This window comes from Eptesicus fuscus, chromosome 6 (assembly GCF_027574615.1).
Source record: "Eptesicus fuscus isolate TK198812 chromosome 6, DD_ASM_mEF_20220401, whole genome shotgun sequence".
Classification (NCBI taxonomy): Eukaryota; Metazoa; Chordata; class Mammalia; order Chiroptera; family Vespertilionidae; genus Eptesicus; species Eptesicus fuscus.
In genome coordinates this window covers 22,190,731-22,203,386 of record NC_072478.1, presented here as the reverse complement: position 1 = coordinate 22,203,386, position 12,656 = coordinate 22,190,731, and the positions used below count along the sequence as shown (strand labels likewise).

Genomic DNA, 12,656 nt, shown 5'->3' with positions numbered 1-12,656 from the left:
CATCCCCATCCCCCACCCCACCCCCCTGTTGTCCTTAACCATTGGTTAGGCTTGTATGCGTGCACACAGTCCTTTGGTTGATCTCTCCCCACTACCCCCACCCTCTTCTACCCTCCCTCTGAGGCCCGACAGTCGGATCGATGCCTCCTTGTTTCTGGGTCTGTTCTTGTTCATCAGTCTATGTTGTTCATCATTTCCCCTAGATGAGGGAGATCATGTGTTACTAGAAATATACTTATAAGAACCGAATGTGAGACGAGCAATAATAGTTATGCTGACAGGCAAATGAATCAGTCAGTAGTAAGTTTCTTTCTGGACCAACAGTTCTTTTGAGACCCAATTTCAATGTCCACCAGTTCCTTATGTGTACATGTCGTCACTGACTTTTCAGCTCTGGATGGTGGACAAATGGTGGTAATGCAGGTCCAACTCCCTCTGGTTTGGTCTCGCCCGGACCCAGGGGCGCGGCCTCACCCGGACTCAGGGGCGCGCTTCCTCACCCGGACCTGGGACCCGGCATCACCCGGGCCCCGGGGCACGTGGCCTCACCCGGACCCAGGTGCGCACGGCCTTACCCGGTCCTGGGATCCAGCCTCACCCGGACCCGGGGGCACGTGGCCTTACCCAGTCCCAGGATCCAGCCTCACCCGGATCCAGGGGCGCACGGCCTCACCCGGACCCGGGATCCAGCCTCACCCGGACCCGGGGGTGCGCGGCCTCTCCCGGACCCGGGACCCAGCCTCACCCGGATCCAGGGGAGCACGGCCTCACCCGGACCCGGGATTCAGCTACACCGGGACCCAGGGGTGCGCGGCCTCTCCCGGACCCACAGCTTTAATGGACACCTCCTTGCCCAAATTAGTCTGTTGTATAGAGGTTTTATTGTATAGGGATTTTGTGGTGTGAGTTGTCATGTCTTCCTCGAATCTAAGCTGGGAGTTCCAAATAACTTTGTAGATAGAGAAAGGAAGAATTTCATCTGTGATAAATATTACACAAGATAAAAGCAGTGCTTCTCCATAAGAATGTTTCCATTTAGGCAGCTGCCTCTGTTTACACGCATACTCCACAGATGTGGGTTCAGTTCTAGGCCATCAAGTAAAATCAGTGTCTCATCATATGACTTTTGGCTTCCTGGTGTAAAATGAAGTTCTGTTTACACTGTACTGCAGTCTGTTAAGTGTGCAATAGCATGTTGAAAGGATCAGTGTACATAAATTTAAAAATACCTTATTTCTAAAAATGCTAACCATCATCTAGACTTTCAGTGAGCCATCATCTCATTGCTGGTGGAGGGTCTTGTCTCAATAGTGATGAAAACACAATAACTACCACGCACAGAAAAGCAAAGCTAAAGTGAGCTATGTCTGTTCTTCTAATGCCCTGAAGGACTTTAAGGCACTATCTGTGTATGACCATCTAGGCTTTGTTAAACATTGGAATTCCACAAGCCTCTTGGACTCTTTGGTTTTGGTAGCGGGAGTAGAAGAAAAAGTTTCCAGTTCTTCTACTGAACCTCATGCAGATGTGACCTTGTTTTATGGAGTCCTATAAATGGTGAATAAAAAAAGATGGAAGAATTTTTTTACAAGATATTGATGGTCTGAAAATGATAACATTTGTTTAATTTGTATAGCATTTTTGTAGTTTCCCCAAAGTATACGAACCCTGCCATTTAAAAAATATGTAATGTGGTTACAGTAAAAATATGTTGATAATTTCCATGTGTTTATGATGGTGTTAAATTTATAATGAAGTGAGTGTGGGGATAGAGAGTTTTTGATGATAGAGTCATAGATGAAGTGTTTGGAAATGGGAGAATCATACATAACCTTCCTATAAATGGAGTCTGAGTGTTCAGTGCTTCAGTCTCACTCATCCTAATGGACACATATTGGGGATGTTTTAGGACTCAGTGGCCTTTGAAGATGTGGCTGTGAACTTCACCCAGGAGGAGTGGGCCTTACTGGAGCCTTCACAGAAGAAACTCTACAGAGATGTGATGAGGGAAACGTTTGGGAACTTGGCCTTCTTAGGTAAGGATTATGATTTTCCTTCACTTTGTCAATTAGAGAACAAGTGTTTCTTACCATCAACATTGTCCTAAGATGTTAATGTGAAAAGGGAGGACATTGGTAAATAAATTGAGCATGGTCACAACTCATCATAGAAATAGAATCTAATAATTTTTGTACAATTTCTAATACATTGAAACCAATTTTCTGGGTCTGCTTCTTTAGGTAAAAAATGGGAAGATCATGACATTGAAGAAAACCAGGGAAGAAAACAAAAGTGAGTCACACAACAGAAAGCACTACCTCACATGAGAAACCTGTTAGGCTACAAATTTTTCAAAAGAAGCAACCAAAGCAACCCTTGCTTCAAATTTAGTCTCAAAAAATTAACAAATTACTTTCTTACATATGCCATAAATATTCAGTGTTTGCAAACTAGTTTATATGGAAACAGCATTAATAAATACTATACATGAATATCACTTTTTTGCTATATTTTAAGTTTAACTATAATTAGTATACATATTTGTTATATTAGTTTCAGGTGACAATATAGTAATTTAACATTTTTATACCTTATAACGCAATCTCCCCACTAATTCTAGTAATTATCTTTCACTATTAAATTTATCACCCTATTCCTGACTTTACCTTTTTCACTCATTCCCCCTACTCCCTCTCCTCTGATAATCATCCCTTTGATCTCTGTTTCTATGAGTCTGTTTATGTTTTTCTTTACTTGTTTTTATAGATTCCACATATAAGTGAAACTATACGGTGTTTGTCTGACTTGTTTCACTCAGCATAATACCCTTTAGGTCCAGCTATGTTGTTGAAAATGGCAAGATTCATTTTTTAAATAACCAAGTAATATTCTATTCTATTCTATTCTATTTTATTCTATTCTTTTCTTTTCTTTTCTTTTCTTTTCTTTTCTATTCTATTCATACACACACACACACACACACATATATATATACATATGTATATATACATATGTATATATACACACACAAACAGTATATATACTGTATCTGGTCTAAGAGAGGGGTCTGGTTTCTTTTTTCTTTTTTTTGCATGTATCCAGTTTTCCAACACCATGAAGAGACTGTTGTTAATCTGTTCTGTAGTCTTGCCTCCTTTGTCATAGATTAGGTGACCATAGAATCTAGAGATTATTTCTGGACTCTATTTTGTTACATTGATCTATGTGTCTGTTTTTACACCAGTACCATGCTATTTTGATTTCTATAGCCTTGTAATGTAGTTTCAAATCAGGGAGTGTGAGAATTCCAGCTTTGTTCTTCTTTCTCAAGATTACTTTCTCAGTTTGCTTCTTTCTCAATATTTCTGGTCTTTTTTGGTTCCATATATATTTTTGGATTGTTTGATCTAGTTCTGAGAAAAATGTCATTGGTATTTTGATAGAGATTGCATTGAATCTGTAGATGCTTTGGGTAGTATGGTCATTTTAATGATGATAATCCTTCAGATCCATGAGCACAGTATATGTTCCATTTATTTATATTCTCTTCTATTTCTTCAATGTCTTATAATTTTTTCAGTACAGTTATTTTAGCTCCTTTGTTAAATTTATTTCTAGGTATTTTTTTTATCCAGTTGTAAATGTGATTGCTTTCTTAATTTCTTCTTCTGATTATTTGCTATTAGTATATAGGAATGTGACAAATTTCTGTGTATTTTGTGTTTTGCTGTTCTATTTAATTGTTTTTTTCTATTAATTTTTTGTAGATTTTTAGGGTTTTATACATATACTAGAGGCCTGGTGAACGAAATTTGTTCATGGGAGAGGGGTGGGGTCCCTCAGCCTGACCTGCACCCTCTGCAATCCGGGAGCCTTCAGGGGATGTCCTACTGACGGCTTAGGCCTAAGCTGCAGTCTGGCCTAAGCCACAGTCTGGCCTCCCTCTGCAGGAGGTGACCAGGCTGATCAGGGGAAGGCGCCACTCCTATCACCCTGCTGCTGCTGCCACTGCCAGCTGCCACAGCCACCAAGGTGTTTCCATCAACACGGACTCCAGTACCTTCACCACAAAAAACTGACAACTTTCTTTAGGCATTTTCAAGATGTCTCTTTCATAGGATATGACTTTCCTTCCTTCCTTCCTTTCTTCCTTCCTTCCTTCCTTTCCTTCCCTTCCTTCCCTTCCTTCCCTTCCTTTCCTTTCTTTCCTTTCTTTCTTCTTTTTTTATCCTCATCTGAGGATATTTTCCATTGATTTTTAGAGAGTGTGGAAGAGAGAGGGAAATACAGAGAGAAACATCAATGTGAGAGGGACACTTGGATTGGTTGCTTCCTGCATGAACCCTGACCTGGGCCCCGGCCAGGGAGGAGCCTGCAACCTAGGTACATGCCCTTTACCAGAATCAAACCCAGACCCTGCGGTCAGCAGGCCGAGGCTCTATCTACTGAGCCAACCGGCTAGGGCAGGATATGACATTTCTTAGCCCCTCCAGCAGTGGAACTTTGTTTTTTTCCTTCAGAGTGAGGTGAAAAACCTTAGATCACCTTCTTGGATTCTTTCTTTTTTTTCTTTTTTTGTGTGTCCCAAGCCTGCCCCCACTCAGAGATCATTAGCCTCATTCTTGTGGCCATTCACAAAGGTGTTAGGGAATTTGCTTTCTGCTTTCTATGCAGGCACCAGGTCTGTGGGCCTTACTTCATGTACAGAGAGATGAGGCAGGTGCCGTGTCCGTGTGTGAAAGAGCATTATGTGAGCGAGCCAGCCTGAGTGCGGCAGGACAGGGGAGAGTGGAACATGTAGTGACGTGTTTACTCATGTCACTGTGTCCCACCATGAAAAAGCCATCTTTTGGTAGACACGTGATGAAACGGGAGAACAGCGACCCAGTCCTACTGGCAGAAATGACTGAAAACACCCGTTTGGGAAGGACTGTAGGGTCTCTAAAGGCCATGGATGTAAAGGCAGCACAGCCGGAAAAGGTCCCTGGTGGGTTACAGGGATTGGGGAACATGCATGGTTTTCTTAAACGTTACTTGGTTTAAGTTATTTATTTATTTTGTATTATTCTTTTTTTTTTTCTGTTTGTCATTTTTTTTATTGAGGTATTATATGTGTACATATCTTACCATTGCCCCCCACCCCACACCCATACATGCCCTCACCCCCCAGAGTTTTGTGTCCATTGTTTATGCTTATATGCATGCATACAAGTCCTTTGTTTGATTTCTTATCTCCCCCACCTCTCCCTAACCTTCCCCCTGTAATTTGAAAGTCTGTTTGATGCTTTACTGTCTCTGTATCTATCTTTTTGTTCATCAGTTTATAATGTTCTTTACTATCCATAAATGAGTGAGATCATGTGGTATTTTTCTTTCATTGACTGGCTTATTTCACTTAGCATAATGTTCTCCAATTCCATCCAGGTTGCTGCAAATGATGAGAATTCCTTCTTTTTATGGCAGCATAGTATTCCATTGTGTAGATGTACCTTCTTGGATTCTTATTACCCAAGTTACCAAGAACACTACAAGTGGCGTACAGGGAGCTTAGCCATTGAGTGGTCAGAAAAGGTGTTTCCTCTGAAGCTCATGTGCAGAGGCGGGACTGCCAGTGCGCTGTGGCTGGCAGGTCCTGCTATCAGTCTGTGGGTCCTGGCGCCTGGCAGCCAGGCCCTGCTGTCTGTCTGCGGGCCTGCATGCTCGCTTGCCCAGGCGCTTGGCAGCCAGGCCCTACTCTCTGCGCCTGCCCCGCCCCGCCCACTGGGCCTCCAGCCTTGCTGTGATAGGAGCCTGTGGGCTGTGGGGGCGGGACCCAGAAGTGCTGTCCATCTGGTCATGATAGCCCTAGGCTATTATTAGTATAGATCATCTGCAAATAGTGATAATTTTACTTACTCTTTTCCAATTGTGGATGCCTTTTATTTGTTTTTCTTGTCTGGCTGATTACTGAGGCTAGGACTTCTGATACTATATTGCATAATAGTGGTGAGAGCGGGCATCCCTGTCTTTTTCCTGATCTTAGAGGAAAAGCCTTTAGTTTTTCACCATTGAGTATGATGTTAGCTGTGGACTTGCAATGTTTTAGCCTTTACCAAGTTGAGGTAAGTTTTTTCTATACCCACTTCGTTTAGAATTTTTATCATAAGTAGATATTGATTTTTATCAACTGCTCTTTTTTTTCCCATCTATTGAGATAATCATATGCTTTTTTCCCTTTGGTTTTATTGATGTGATGAACCACATTGTTTTGCAGATGGTGAATACCCACCTGATAATGTGTATAATCCTTTTAATGTACTGTTGAATTTGGTTTATTAGTATTTTGTTGAGAATGTTGGCATCTATATTCATCCAAGGATATTGGCCTATAATTCTTTGTTTTGTAGTGTCTGTCTAGTTTTGGTATTGTAGTAATAATGACTTCATAGAATGAGTTTGGAAGCATTCCTTCTTCAATTTTTTGGGGGTAGTTTGAGGATAGTTACTAATTCTTCTTTAAAATGTTTGAGAGAGCCCACCTAGTATGGCCAGGAGGTCACTGTTTGATTCCTGGTCAGGTCACATGCCCAGGTTGCAGGCTTGATCCCCAGTAGGGGGCGTGCAGGAGCCGATCAATGATTCTCTCCCTTTCCCTTCCTCTCTAAAACCAATAAAAATATTTTTTAAAAAAAGTCTATTTTGTCTCATCTGAATATTGCTACCCCAGCTTTCTTTTCATTTCCATTTTCATGAAAAATCTTTTTCTATTCCTTCACTTTCAGTCTATGTGTCTTTCAATTTAAAATGAGTGTCCTGTAAGCAGCATACAGGTAGGCAGCTTTTTGTCTATTCTGCTATACTATATCTTCAAAAAAGTTTTTTAATGTATCTTTATTGTTGAAAGTATTACAGATGTCTCCCTTTCCCCCCCATTGATCTCTTCTAGCCCATACCCATCCTCCACCACACTGTGTACATGGCTTATACATATATGCATGTAAGTTCTTCCTACCAATGCACCTACCCTGCCTCTCTTGAGATTCCACAGTCTGTTCAATGCTTCTATGTCTTTAGTTTTTTAAGTCTGTGTTTTCTTTAGTGTTTTAACTATATTCCTTTCTCATTTTTTACATGTTTTTGGCTTACGGTTGACATAAGGTTTGCATATATATTCATCTATATTTATAGCAGTCTATTTTAAGCTGATAGGCATTTAAATTCAACTGCATTCTAAAAGCACTACTTTTTTACTTCCTTCTCCCACTCTTCATATTTTTGATGTTCTGTTTTATCTTTTTGTGTATCTCCTGATTATTTATTATAGTTAATTTTGCTACTATTATCTTTTAACTTGCATATTAGTTTTTAAGTTATTGATTTACTGTGATTATTATTTATTTGCCTTTACTAGTGAGATTATATTTCTTTGGTTATGTCCTTTTTTTTCTGTATAAAGAATACCTTTTAACATTTCTTTTAAGGCTGGTTTAGTGGTTGTGAACTTTTTATTTTATTTTTTTAAATGGAATTTATTTTAAATGACATTGATTAATAAAATTATTTAGGTTTTAGTGTACAATTCTATTATACATCATCTGTATATTGTATTATCTGTTCGCCACTCTAGGTCAGGTCTCCTTCTATCTCCATTTATCATCCCTTTGCCCTCTTCTACCCGCTCCCCCATGCCCCTTTCCATGTCTGTGAGATATATTTTTGTTGTTCTTTTTTATTTAATCCCTTTACCTTGTTCATTCACTCATCTACTCACTCCCCATTCCCCCTGCTCTCTGACAGCTGTCAGTCTGTCTCTGTCTCTATAAGTCTGTTTCTATTACATTAGTTTATTTTGTTCATTAGATTCCACATATGAGCGAAATCATGTGATTCTTTTGTTTTTATTTGTCTGGGAAACTCATCTCTCCCTCAATTCTGAATGATAGCCTTGCTAGGTATGGTATTCTAGGTTGTAGATTTCTTTCTTTCAACACTTTAATTTCCTGCCACTTCCTTCTGGCCTGTAAAGTTGCTTCTGAGAAATCAGCTGATAGCCTTATAGGCTATCACTTGTATGTGACTTGTTTTATTCTTGTTCCCTTTAAGATTGTATCTTTATCTTTAACTAGAGGCATGAATTCATGCATGGGTGGGGTCCCTAGGCCTGGCTGGTGATCAGGGCCGATCGTGGCCTTTCGTCCAAGGGAGGGACCGCCAGAGGTTGGCCAGCTGGCCCTAATCGGGGCAGATTAGGGCCAGCTGACTGGGGGGAGGGACTGGCTGGGGGAGGGACAGTGGGAGGTTGGCTGGCCGGCCGATGGTGGGGAGGGGGGACTGCGGGAGGTTGGCTGGCTGTGGGATTGCACTGACCACCAGGGGGCAGCTCCTGCGCTGAGCATCTGCCCCCTGGTGGTCAGTGTGCGTCATAGCGACAGGTCGACCGGTCGTTCCCATCTTTTGGTTGTAATGGTCACTTAGGCTTTTATATACACTTAGTGGCCAGATTATTATGATCTCTGAACACATAATAATCTGGCCATTCAGTGTACTTCTCGTGAGTACCTCATTTATTTGATATCAAAGATACTATAAATTGTGCACCTGATCAGTTTCCCCCTTTGCACTGGCTGATAGAAAGCTCAGGGCAAATAGGTGGTTAATCTCCAGCAAAAGTCTAGAATACTTTTGGTACCCGTTTGAGATACAAATACACTGAGTGGCCAGATTATTATGCGTTCAGAGATCATAATAATCTGGCCACTCAGTGTATATAGATACTTACTGTTTTAATTACAATTTGTCTTGGTTAGGGTCTCTTGGCTTCATATTGTTTGGAACTCTCTGTGTTTCCTGAACCTGAATGTCTGTTTCCTTTCCTAGGTTAGGAAAGTTTTTAGCCATTATTTCTACAAATATTCTTTTTGCCCCTTTCTCTCTCTCTTCTCCTTCTGAAATACCTATACTGCAAATATTAGGGCTGTTGATGTTATCCCAGAGCTCTCTTGATATTATCCTTATTTAAAAATATTTTTTTTATTTTGTTGTTTTGATTGGGTAATTTCCACTATTTTGTTTTCCAGGTTGGTACTCTATTGTTTGTATTAACTAATCTGCTGTCAAATCCTTGTAATGTATACTTCATTTTAGTTGTTGTATTCCTTATCTCTGTTTGGTTCTTTATTACTTTTTCTGTCTCGTTCTTGAAGTGCTATTTAAGTTCCTCTATTCTACTCTGAAGTTTATTAAGCATCCTTATGACTGTTTCATTGAATTCTTTATTAGGCAAATTATCTCCATTTCATTAGGACTTTTCTCTGGAATTTTATTGGTGTTCCTTCATTTGGGCCATATTCTTCTGTCTTCCCATTTTAGTTGACTCTCTGTGTTTGTTTCTGAGTTGGGTATAATAGCTCTCTCTCCTACTCTTAAAAAGTGGTCTCTGTGTAGACTGTGTGTCAAGTAGTTTTTGCCGGTTTTAGTTGAGGTGGATGCATATACTGCCTTGTGTCACCTGGCCTGAAAGAGTGGGTTCCAGGTGGGACAGCCTTGTGTGTGCATTCTGCCTTTCCCTTCTAATCCTGGTGGGGCTTCTTTTTGTGCTCTTGGCTTTATCTTTTGCTTTACTGTCTGATATCAGCAGGGTGTGGTGGGCCTGCTTCATATGATTGTGTCTCCCCACCAGCTTCCCCCCTCTCCAGGTTGAGTAAGCCTGCTATGTGCACATAACTCCACTTTGCTAGTTTTGCTCCCTCTCTGGGCATTACAACTCCTTGTGCACTCAGCTGTGCCCCACTCATGCTACATGGCTAGCCATACGTGTGTGCCCTGTTGCTCTACTTGTCCTCTGTCAAAGCAGGGTTTGGGCAGGCCCACTATGCAGGACTGCATCTCAATGCCCTGCTACCTCTGGGTGGAGCAGCCTTGCATATGCACACAGTCACTTGTCGTGAATTCTGTACACAGTGTTGGTGGGGTATCCCTGCACGTGCCCCTCTCTGCAAGTGGAAACCCTACATGTGGATACTGCAAAGTTTTGCTAGCTCTGCACTTCTCTCAGGGCAGTCCCATGTGCATGCACAGCTGTACCTACTATCTCTGCACTTTCTCTGGAGGGGAAGTCCTGCATGTGGGCAGTGCAGCATTTTGCTAGCTGCACACTTTCTACAGGAGGGGCAACCCTATGTGAGCACACAGTAGTGCCTACTATCTTTGCACTTTTTCTGCTGGCAAGTACCACAGTATTTAGTGGGCTCTGCCCTCCAGGTGGGGGAGCCCTGCTTATACATGCAATAAAGTGGGAGTACAAAGCAGCACCTTCCTATACTTGCTGAATCAATTTTCCCAGTGGAAGGATCCCCTTGTATGTAAGCTATGGTGCCCTCCTGTTTCTGCTGGATCTAGCTCTCCGAAGGGTAGCTGAGGACATGCTACCACGCCCTGCAGGTTGGCCAGAAAACCTGGATGGCTCTCTCACCCACTGTCCACATGCTGAGGAAACATATCTAGTGATGCTCACCAGTTGCTTTGGTTCCGGATTGTGCCCTCAGCTCCTGGAGAGCTCTCATGGTTCCCAACTTCCTCTCTGTGATCTTTCTCTCTTGCTTGTTGTGCAGAAGTAGTTCAGCTGACTCACAGTTGTCTCTCAGAAGGAATCACTGCTCTAAATATAGGTGTACATTTGGTGATTTGGGAGGGGGTGAGTTCAGCAGCAAACTAGAATGCCATCTTAAACCTGCCTCTGAGTATCACTGAATTAATAATAGCAAGTGTGAAGCTGTCTCCAGAGCTTTCAGTGTATTAAATTTCAAACAGTGTACACAAGGCAGAAAATCTACGCTTTTGCTATAAATCACAAAGATGTTCAAATATTCCAGTAATATTAAATTCAGTAATTAAAAATCATTAATAATTTGCTTGTTTTTTACAGAAGTCTTATGTTAGAAAGACTCGGTGAAGGGGAAAATGGTAGTCAATGTGGAGAAAACTTCAGCCTTAGTCAGAACCTCAGTCTAAACAAGAAAACTCTTTCTGGAGTGAAACCATGCTTATACAGTGCATGTGGGAACGTCTTTATGCATCATTCATCCCATAATAGGCACATCAGATGTCATGCTGGACACAAGCCCTCTGAGTATCAGAAGTGTAAAGAGAAGCCATATAAATGTAACATTTGTGGGAAAGCCTTCAGTTATCTTCAGTGTTTTGAAAATCATAAAGGAACTCACAATGGAGAAAAAACCTGTGAAAGTAAGGAATGTGGGAAAATCTTTAGTTCTTCAACTTCATTTCAAATTTGTGAGAGAAAGCACCCTGGAGAGAAGCCTTATCAGTATAGATACAGTGGAAAAGCCCTCAGAAATTATCAAAGTTTTCAAAGCCATGAAAGAAGTCATACTAAAGAAAAACTACATGTATGTAAAATATGTAGTAAAGCATTCAAATATTTTAGTAATCTTCAAATACATGAAAGAACGCACACTGCAGAAAAGCCCTATGAATGTAAAGAATGTGGAAAGGCTTTCAGATCTTGCAGTTCTTTACTACCACACAAATGGACTCACACAGGGGAGAAACCCTATGTATGTAAGGAATGTGGAAAAGCATTCAGATATTCTAGGTCCTTACAAACACACGAAAGGTCTCACACTGGAGAGAAACCCTATGAGTGTAAAAAATGTAGTAAAGCATTCAGCGATATCAGTTATCTTCGAAAACATGAAAAAACTCACAGTGCTGAGAAACCCTATGAGTGTAAAAATTGTGGAAAAGCCTTCAGATCGCCCCGTTACTTAAAATCACACGAAAATATTCACACAGGAGAGGAGCCTTATGAATGTAAGGAATGTGGAAAAGTCTTCAAATCTTTCAGTTATTTACAAACACACCAAATTTCTCACCCTGGATGCAAACGCTATGACTGTAAGGAATGTGGAAAAACCTTCAGCTATTACAGTTCCTTACAAATACATGAAATATCTCACACTGGAGAGAAGCGCTATGTGTGTACAAAATGTGGTAAAGCACTCAAGTATCTGAGTAATCTTCGAATACATGAAAGAACTCACACTGCAGAGAAACACTATAAATGTAAGGAGTGTGGAAAGGCCTTCAAATCTTATCGTTCCGTACAAACACATGAAAGAACTCACTCAGGAGAGAAACCTTATGTGTGTAAACATTGTGGTAAAGCCTACGTTTCTCACAAATCCCTTCAAAGACACACAAAAATACATACTTGCAATAACACCTTATCAATGTAAGGAATGTGGGAAAGCATTCACTCGCCTTAGTTTATATCAAAGACATGAAAGATTTCAAACTGGAGAGAAATCCTATGAATGTAAGCAATGTGGTAAAACCTACACAGAACACAATTTCTCACCAGATGGGAATAAACTCATACTGTACAAAAACCCTATGAATATAAGGAATATGGAAAAGCCTTTGTAACAAACCCCTTTGAAAAGCACAGATTGTGAGTGCACAGTGGAGAATAACCATATACAGTCAAAATTTGGTTCTCGAATGTCTTCCATCTTGAACAATTCAGTTCTCAACCAAGTTATTCACAGAAAAAGTCTTGTTTGTTGCCCTGGCCAGTATGCCTAAGTGGTTAGAGCCATTGGCCCATGCACCAAAGGGTCGTGGGTTCCATCCCTGGCCCCGGTTAGGGCACATGC

The 12,656-nt window shown here is 41.0% G+C and overlaps 1 pseudogene; it reads left to right on the top strand.

Annotated features, from left to right (window-relative positions):
- LOC114229968 (zinc finger protein 14-like) overlaps positions 1–12,426 on the top strand; it is a 32,791-nt pseudogene extending 20,365 nt beyond the window's left edge.
- Positions 12,427–12,656: the final 230 nt, after the last annotated feature.